At 34.1% G+C, this 10,599-nt stretch overlaps 1 pseudogene; it reads left to right on the forward strand.

The window, feature by feature from the left end:
* The first annotated feature begins 6,448 nt into the window (after positions 1-6,448).
* LOC102499412 (60S ribosomal protein L10-like) lies at positions 6,449-7,166 on the forward strand (annotated as a pseudogene).
* The last annotated feature ends 3,433 nt before the right edge of the window (positions 7,167-10,599 follow it).

Consider the following 10,599-nt stretch of genomic DNA (forward strand, 5'->3'; position numbering starts at 1 on the left):
CATTTTCCTTCCTTTTGCATTCCTGCAGGGCAGAGAGCGTTAAAATGACCTTGGTAATTTTAGGTCCTAACTATAGAAAAGGTATTACAGGATGCACTTAGTTCGGGTTTAATAAGATGGTTTAATATATGGTTTGTAGTAAGATCAATGTATGCTTGAGTTACTGCTAGTAGGTCTGATATTGGAATCACTTTCAAAAGTATTTTTATTTCTCCCTATGAAGACTCATCCACACCCATTAGCATAGTGATACAAAGTCATATGGAATAAGATGAATAAGCTGTAGTAGTGCAGCAGTAATGTTATACTCTGCAATGCTGAAAGCCACATGGGAAGGTTTTAGGTTCATGCCCCAAGTCCCCTACACATGCTAGTACACATGTGTACCTGCAATCCTAGTTGGCTACAGTTGAAGGTAGATAATGAAGACTCTGTTGGAGATATGCCTATCTCTCCCAGAAGAAATAAGTAAACTTAAAAAAAGACAGATGGACAAAGAGTTATTATTTAAATAATTGAAAAAGATGTAATGCATCATTTTCACTGCAATTTGAAAAACATTTTAGAACATTTCATTTTAAAAAGTGAAAAATGTAGGCTTCTAACTTGGCAATAACTTCAGAATTATTTGCTAAATAAGTGAGGAAAAAATTGTTAAAACACTGATAGATTATAAAATAAATGTGGTAAAGATGAACAGTATCAACAGAAAATATTTTGTAATCCAGAACCACATTGCTGCCAAAACAAACTTTGATCATACCAATGGCTTTAATTAATTAATTAAACATTTTAATTGAAATTGTTAACAGTATTTTGCATTGTTTTATAGTCCAATTAATAGAGATTAATGAATTATTTGAGTTTATTCAAAAAATAAAATGTATGGGTGACTTAACTGAATTATTGACACCAAGAAAGAAAGCACATAATTTGAGAAAAGGTATTGACAGCAGTATGTTGATACTTATTTAAGAAATGATGTTACAGAGGAACAAAAAGGAGGGGCTCAATTTGTGGAGCTCGTTCTAACATTTTAAATATTTTCACTTTAATCATTGTAAAATCAGTGAATTCAAACACTGGGAAGAGATGCTCACAATCAGCTCTTATGAGTGGTATGAGTGGTTATCAGTCAACCCATCACATATTATAAAAAGGATGGCAACTTAAACTTGTCCATTGAGGATCATCCAATAATATTTGAAAATAGTCATTACCCAAAGATGCTTGAAAGTCTTTGAGTATCATTGTTCATACACATAAAAGAGAACATTCTCTGAATTGACAACAATCTTAGAGATACATATGACGTTGTTGATATTGGGCCATGAGGTTGAAACATTTATAAGTCATTAATACAAATTTTAAACAATCTTACTAGAGGAAATATTGAATTTTTATTTTTTCAATAAAGATATAAAGTAATGACAAAATAGGAGATTAAAAAATACAGGTGGAAAATAGAAGTAATAAACATCATAAAGATGATCAGGCAATTAATAATAACACATTTTTAAATACTTGTGATGTTTATTATTTATTATTTGGAATTTATTTTCACATTAAAAATAAGCATCTGCTTTGTCCTTAAAATTGTATTCAGAATTTGTTTCCTTTCTCTTAAAGAGAAACCTCAGGATATCAGTTTCAAACTCCACAGACCCTGGATGTGCCTCAGAATTGATTAAAAATTAAATTTAAACCCAGCTTAACTTTCAGATTCTAAATGACAGTCTACTACAGTATTATGAATCTCAATGATGATTTTCAAAAGAGAATAATATTTTAGAGTGTTCATAAATGGGAACATGCTGATATTTTTTCAAGATCGACCACTCACAAATTTCATTTTTGGATGAGTCATTTGTTGTTTCTGGCTATCACTTCTCTCTGAAAATCATGTTAACCGTTGCTGTTGTATGTCTTTAAAATAGTTATTTTGGTAGGATCAAATTAAGTAATACATGGAAAAATATTTTCATAGTTTTAAGAAATATGTATAATCTCTTAGGGTAGCTTTATTTAGTCTTATTTTATATGCATAAGATATGTTGTGACATTATGGTGAACTTCAAAATGGTATTACTCAAAATTCATTAAACTTTCAGAAACAACTTAATAATGTAATTTAGTTATGCTAAAATGTCCTATTCAAATGAAAATTTTAAGACACTAATTTTTTAAATTAAAATGTATTAAAATAGTTTCTCTATCTTAAGCCACAGGATATAAGGTGACTTTAAGTAAGACGATTAAATAAGGTTTTAGGCTATTACCTGATCCTGCCTGCCTTTAATTTTTTAAAGAATCTTATAGTATGGCAGCTTATAGTGTATTCAGTCAAACCTATTAAACCCTTTTCTTTTTTGTCTTTCTTTGATCTGCTCCTGTATTTTCTGCCTGAAGAAAATCAAAATGTGAATGAATAAAAATGCTTATCAGCTGTCTTAGTTACAGTAGGTATAAAAAAACAAACAAACAAACAAAACCCATAGACTGAGTGACTTATAATACTAACTTGTTTTTTCACCTATTTGGAGACTAGAAGTCCTAGATTTGAGTGTCTGTATGTTCAGGTTCTGGTGAGGGCCCACTTCCAGTTGCGATCTCTAGATTCTTATTGAATCCTCACAATGGAAGGATAGAGAGCTTTTTGAGACTGATTTTATATATGTACTAAGCCCATTCATGAAGACTTCACCTTCATGAGCTAATTATCTTCCAAAACAGGTCTCAAATCCTAGTATCACCACTTTAGGGGTTGGGATTTCAATATAGGACTTTTGAGGGCACACATTCAGTGCATCACAAGAAGTCGGGTAAAACTTTAATGACCCTTCCAAAGTCAGTGTATCAGTTGGAATTTATGGTTTTATAACTAAAGAATCCTTAAGTCTAATTTCTAAGGCTGATTACTCACTTTCATAAAGAAGAAGCTCTATTTAATGGACACAAAGGGCTCAACCATTAAAAATACAAAGTGCAATTTGATATGAAATATAATTCAGTGTTGTGATATACATAATGCAATGATCTTAATATTTAACTGAATATCAGCTTCATATATTTCTGTAAACTTTGTAACCCACACAAACTACTGGAAAACAACTTGAGTGATTAGGGGATAATAGTTTTTTATGTCAGTATGCCTTCTAAAAAAATTAATAGGGATTTAGAGCTTAAGAATTGAAAGCCCATGCATTCAAAATTTAGGAGGAAGCTTCATATACAGCACCTAAACACAGGTTAAGTTTTTCTAAAATTTGCAAATTGGACTAAGCCATTTTGTACAAAGAGTTTTCAATTATAGATTTAGATTCTTGTGTTAATTAAAATAATTTGTATTACATATCATATTATTGTAACCTTACTTAAATATTTACCATCATAAAATTTCACATCAATTACTTAACACATAAAACTGATTAATGGTTTGTAGGTTTTGTACAAGTATAAAACCTAAACAAGTAAATTAAAATTTTACAAAGGAAAATCAATCAAATTCTAATGAGCATGATTATGTGCTACTTTTTCTCGATTTAATCCCAATCTACTTTTTCCCAACTTCCTGGAACTTATTTGTACTATCAAAGCTCAAAGGTTCATGTATATACTCAGCTCTTATATTTAAAAAACAAGACCAGAATCAGATTTCCAAAGAGAGAGTAATAACATTGTGAATCAGCTACAAGAAAGACAGGCAGCTTGACTCTCCATTAACTATGACAACAGGCACTATGGGCTGACTTTGAAGAAAAGGCCAGCAGTAACTGTGACTCTTTTATATTCCCTATTCAACTCTAGAAATAGTCAAATTGCTCACCTAAGCTTTCAAAAATAACAAGACTACAGTCCCCAATGTGAAGTTACTAAGAAATCCAGATGAAAATGACTGTTAGTCATCAGTGGAAACTTCACACTTCTTTGAGAAACCATGTAGAAGCATATTTTCTGAATCATGGTATATTGTCAAATACTAAGTGATGGCACACTACACAATAACTGAATGTTCAACAATGCAGACACTTCCTGGAGCTGGAGAGAAAATTTAGGTAGTATGAACTAATACAGTAGATTCCTGAATACTCTGTACATTTTTCGTTGAGAATAACATGAGATTTAGCTCTTTGCAAACCAATTGACATGTGATATTGAAAAAGGAAAGTATATGCTGTATTGAACTGATATGCAGAACTGTTCTTTTTCTAGTCTTTCTATGAAGGCAGAGGATTCTGGGAATTTGACTGCCCTTCTAACACTTTTTAGTGCTAATTTCAAATGCTTAAAGGCTGCATAACTAATCAATTAGTACAGAAGAGTGCAGACTTCTTACATAGGGGTTGTGAAGCAGGAGAGAGAATCCATGGAGGAGAGACTGCTTCATAGTCAATTGTGTCTGGCTGTTTTCTAAGATCTTCTACAAAAATATCTTTGCAGCCCATCCCAAGATTTTATTATTGTAGGGTATACATTATTAATATTAGCCAGGTTTATCTTGTATATTTTTCTTGTGTAAGCACAGCCCAAGTGTAGTGTGCTGGAATCAGATAACACTGGCTCCCAGAAGCCAGTCATGTGCATCTTTCTTTATCTTCCTGTCCTGTACACAATATTGGTGGTTGAAACTGATGATGTAGTAAGTATTTTCTCTCCACTTCTGACCACCATAATGAGCAGGTTGTTAAATATTGATGCACTGCTGCAGTTCAATAGTGTGTGTATTTATTGTGTGATGGGTCACACAACTTGTCTCAAATAGGGAACAAGACAGTGAACTAAATAGAATTTTGTACCCACAAATCTTAATGGTCTTAGGTAGTCCCCTTGCTTCATTCATACCTTATTGCTTACATCCAGTTACATATTCTACCATTTATTTTTCCATCTTTGTTTTACATAATACTAGTGTCTCTCTTATGTAAATTTATATTGCATTTATCAAAGTAACAGATTCAGCAATTAAGAAAAATATAAATTACTCTTTTAAGCTGTATTTGGAGTTACTTTAAAACAGATATGTTACACTTTTTTTTTTTTTTACAAAGTTTACTTCACATGTACATTGTGGGTGATAGGAGTTAGAAAAGAAATTCTCAAATTTTAGAACTGAGTGGAATTTTTTTTTTATTAAGATTTTTGTTTGAGGGCACTTGAGCTCACTGAAGAGAGACATGGGTGGGGAAGGGAGTGTGAAATCACCCATCAAGATGGATGTCTGTTTCAAGGCCTTTCTATATATATGCCAGGCCCCATGTGCTATGGTCACTATGTGAAACCTATTTTCTAATAAACTCTTCCCTGATCATTCCTCAGAACCTCATCTCAGGACTTCAGGGTTTACTTTGGTTTTCCTTTCCAGCACATTTCACATTTTGTAATACAACAACATATTATTTGAGAAGTATGTAAATTGTTTCCTAAATTTGTAAGCTCAGTGAGGGCAACGTATTTCTTGCTATTTTTCCACCTCCACATTTAGGCACATAGTAAATAGGAACAATTTAAGGAAAAAAGGGAAGAAAGATAATAAGAAAGGGGGTAATAAGCAAGCTTCTATACAATGTTTGAAAGTTCTCTCTCTGGGAATTTTAATTTTTCCACCCTTAATATGGGTAGTTTATAAAACCTACTGATTTTTAACTGTAGGAGTTAGCCTGTAGGAATTTATTTATTTTTCTTTGTTATAGAGAAAGCATTAGCAGCCTATATTCACATTAGAAGAATTTTGTTCCATGAAATCATTGATTTTTGAAACAGCACAAAAGAATAAAAAAGTTTAAAAAATGCAAGTAAGATTGACAAACTATTCATAAATTCTTTTTCTCTCTCTTGATCCTCCTTCCCTAAACTCTGATCCTGGTCATAACATTTTACAAACTCAAATTATCAAAAGGAAAAAAAAGTTAAACTCATTATTAGTAAAGTGTAAAAGATTACTAAAGCATAAACATTACTCTTTTACATAGCTTTAAGCAGCTTTAACATTTGGAAATGCAAATAGCCTTAAGTTTAAAAATCTAGTTGGTATTTCAATTTTGTGAAGATCATTCTGATAAAATCATTCCATTAGGCTAAACCATTTTTTTAAAGTCTCATGTTTATACAATAATTATCAAATAACATACACAACTTATATCCTCTTTTATGACTCAAGATGGGCACGACAGAGGAGCCAGTTTCTGGGCCCTTGAGGTCTGGTGAGGGTCGTTACCCAGCAGGCCCTGCCCAGAAGTCAGCAGCCTCTTTGCCGACTTCCGGTGCCTGGTCCCCCAGGCACGCAGGCGCAGAGTGAGGCTGCCTCTATGGTTGAGACGTTGTGAAAGAGCGTCTTCCTGTCTCCCTGTATACTCTATGGTCTCCGAACTGGACTATAGCCAGTGTGGATAAAGCACGCGCAGGCAACGGAGCCCTGTCTTCCTTTGTTGCACTGCCTGGGTTACAGGTGTCGCCATGGGTCGCCGCCCAGCTCGCTGTTACCGGTACTGTAGGAACAAGCCGTACCCGAAGTCTCGTTTCTGGCTAGGTGTTCCTGACGCCAAGATCTGCATCTTTGACCTGGGTTGGAAGAAGGCAAAGTGGATGAATTCCCACTCTGTGGCCACATGGTGTCTGACGAATATGAGCAGCTCTCTTCCGAAGCCCTGGAGGCTGCCCGCATTTGTGCTAACAAGTACATGGTAAAAAGTTGTGGCAAAGATGGCTTTCATATCCGAGTGCGGCTCCATCCCTTCTATGTCATCCGCATCAACAAGATGTTGTCCCGTGGTGGGGCTGACAGGCTCCAGACAGGTATGCGAGGAGCTTTTGGAAAACCCCAGGGTACTGTGGCCAGTGTCCACATCAGCCAAGTCATTCATGTCCATCCGCACCAAGGTTCAGAACAAGGAGCATGTGATTGAAGCCTTACGCAGGGACAAGTTCAAGTTCCCTGGATGCCAGAAGATTCATATCTCCAAGAGGTGGGACTTTACCAAGTTTAACGCCTGTGAATTTGAAGATAAGATGGCCAAAGAAGCACCTCATCCCGGATGGTTGTGGAGTCAAATACGTCCCCAATGGTGGGCCTTTGGACAAGTGGCGGGGGTTCTGCACTAGTGAGGGCTTTGGCAGCATTTCCTTCTCCGGCCATGCCTGACTAACTTATATTCTCCAATAAACTCTATTTATGACCAAAAAACAGATACTAACTTTTTAATATTTGAAAGTTTAAGGTTGAGAATATAGGGTACTAGAGAAATGTTTATATTAATACAAAAAAGTCTTAATGGCAAATGATACATTCCTTGCTTAACTGAGAAACAATTTTAATTTATAAACAAAGCCATTGCTATTATAATCCAATTTAGAGGAATATAAGAAAATATGGCAAACGAGTTTTTTTGTAGTAAAGTTATAAATTTTTATCAAATAAAAAACTAGGAAAACCCTCAAGATTTGTGTGAAAAAAAATCCTTATTGCTTATAGTAAACAAAAAATAGGTTTGAAAACAATGGTAGGCATTAGTCATATTTCACCTACAGCCTCTTTTAAATTAGTGTACTTCTAAACTTAGTTGCTCATGTTTCCCTATAAATTTCTGTATATTGTTTTTGGAATTACCTATCACCTCTGATTATCAGCCTTAGGGCAAAGGGTATCACTGGAAAAGTTTTCTCCAGGCAAGCCTTACATTAGCTCACACTCTGGGGGCAACAATCCAATTTTTCTTCATCAGAGAAAGGTCATAAGTGACAACAGAGTTCATATTGCCTGTATCTGGGCACCAGTAGAAGTGACAAAAGAGAGAAAATGACACTAAATCAACTATCTGTACTCTAAAAGGACCCTTGAGAATTTGCAATCTGTAGGGATTTGCCCACATTCCAGTTGCATTTGTCACATGTGTTTTTATTTTAGAAACCACATAATACAAAATTCCTGGGTCTGTACTATTGGGTGGTCAGAAAAGTTGTGACATATTTTTCTATGCAAAAATGCATTATGACTTTTTCAATGACTGAGCCATTTTTTCATTCCAAATTCCTGCTTTTTTCAAATTTGTCAACAGTACCTTCAATTTTCTTACACTCAGCATTCACTTTTAGAGTCAACACATTTAATGAAAGTGATTAAAGAAAGTACTAAACATCATGGAAACATTCCTTTAAAAGTCTCCATTTATTGGGACCAGCAGTTAGCGTAATGGCTATGTCTCTGGACTCCCACGTAGTCGACTACAGTTCGAGTCCTGGACCCGGTGGTTTAAACTCATGCTGGGCACGTGTGCGTGCGTGCCCAAGATCCCAAGAGGAGAATGGAGGAGAAAGGATTGCAATGTGGCCATCCCTCCTGGGGGGTGATTTCTCGCTTTCTGTCTCTCTGTATCTCTGTCTTCCTGGCGAGCGCACGCGCCCTGTAGCAAAAACCTCTCAAAAAAAAAGTCTCCATTTATTAAAAGAAAAAAATTTTGTCAATCCTAACATGTTGCATCTGGTTTTCCAGGCCCTTCTTGTTATTTCCTATTTATATATTTTTAATCTGATTAGAATATGTTTTTTTCACGCTATTAATAAATGAGAAAGGAAACTCTTATCAAATACTAAATAGCATAAAGACCCAGGGCTTTTCAGCTCAAGAAACACTTGTGTTTTACTTGATGTTTTGAAAACTTGATTTGTAGGAAATTTTACACTATTAGTAAGTATAGAGTTGAACCAGGTATTTTGACTCCAGTGTTGTCTATGTTTTACCGTACTAGTTTTCAAAAGCAAAAATGGATTCAATCTCAAGAAAATGAAAATGCAAAGACAAAAACCAAGAAGTTACTTAGCCACATGTTACAGCAAATCATATTCTAGCTATAAAAATATTTTTACTCTTCATTACTCACCCCTTTCTTTGATCCGAAACCTCTCATACATATTGCCTTTCAAACTTGAAACTGCATTCACTACACGTAGAAGAAAGCAGAAAGGATAAACCTATAACCTTTCTTGCCCTAAGAGATTGGTTGCTATGATTGTTTATGCATATAGATACATAGCTGAAGAGGAAAGATTAAAAAATTACATTAGAAATTGGAAGGTATCAAGATTTATTATTTGACTTTTTCTTACAGTTTCATGTACAAGTAATTGTTTATAAATTTTATTTATAATGTTGATATAAGCACACTTTCACTTATTTTTCTTAAAAATCTTGTTAACATATTTATCAAGCCATGAGTTTGTTTTTTGATAATTTTTAAAAATTTTAGGATCATTCTAATTTTTATTAAAAAAAGACAATTGGGCTGAAAGAAATTTTATATTTTTTGCTGAGCTCATGCTTATTTTAAAATTCTATTCACTACTGAAATTAAACAGCACTGTTTGCCCATTGAAATAAAAAATACTAGTTCAGTTAACTTAATTCAAAGAAACATTTCCCGGTAAAATTTTTATTTAGTTGACAAAGTGGACTTTTATGAAAAACACTAAGAAAAATAAAACAGCAATGGGAAGGACAGCACTATATCAATTTTGTTTTGAAAAGCACACTCCATAAGTGATAATTATATAACTTACCATTTCTACTCCCTTAAAATATGTAATTTTATTTAGCTTGAAATCTTTAGTTTTTGTAAAAGTATACACCAGCTCTGACATGAATTGGCTGTCATTAACACTTGCAGACATTTTTATTTCCACTCTAGCAGTCTTGTACTACACATCCTGACATAATTTAAGTAGAAGTATTCTGTTTCTTAAAATGTCATTATTGACCTAAGGATCAAATAAGACATCATTTAGTCCCAATCATTTCCTGACTTTGCATTAATGACTCTTTTTTTTTTTGCACTTTAGTGACCTTTTTCTTTTTTTTGGAATCACTGTCCATGGGGACAGCCATGCCGCAATCTCTTCTTCATTCACTTGGGATTTTGGATACACACACGAGTGCCCAGCATGTTTTTTTTTCTTATTTTTGTTTAGAATTATTTATTTTATATTATTCATTTATTATTCTTTTTCAATTTGACCAGAGAATGAGAACAAGATTGAAAGAGAGAGAGAGAGAAAGAAAGCCTTTAGGTCTGGGACTTGAACCACGGCTGATAATGTAGGAGTACATCACCCCAACCACCATGCCACCTGCCAGGCCCCCAGCATTTATTTTCAGTTGCCAAGTCTGGGACTCAAACCATAGAGTCAGTTACATGGAATCCAGTTGCCTTAACCACTGCACCACTGGCTGGCACCCTATATATTATTTTTTAAAAGCAAGTAATGAAGAAAATAATGAGTAAAATCCAAAGTGAATTAAAAAGTACCTTTAATAATAATTTATAATGAGGTTTATTTTTACAATAAACTGCACAAAAAGGGGCACTCTGGCATCAGATTAACTGGATTTGAATCTCAGCTTCTTCACATATTTGAGTAAATTACTCAACATAATGAATCTTTAATTTTCTCATAACATGGAGTTAAATTTTAATTGTAGGGCTGTTTTTAGAATTACATGAGAGAATATGTAGAGAAAGGAAATAGTATGATGCTATCCATATATTAAGTGCACAATATTAATGTTGACTCATAACAGCTAGGGTTATGGTCAGGGTCAGGGTTAGGGTT

This window comes from Tupaia chinensis, unplaced genomic scaffold, assembly GCF_000334495.1.
Source record: "Tupaia chinensis unplaced genomic scaffold, TupChi_1.0 Scaffold138126_1, whole genome shotgun sequence".
In the NCBI taxonomy this organism is placed as follows: Eukaryota; Metazoa; Chordata; class Mammalia; order Scandentia; family Tupaiidae; genus Tupaia; species Tupaia belangeri.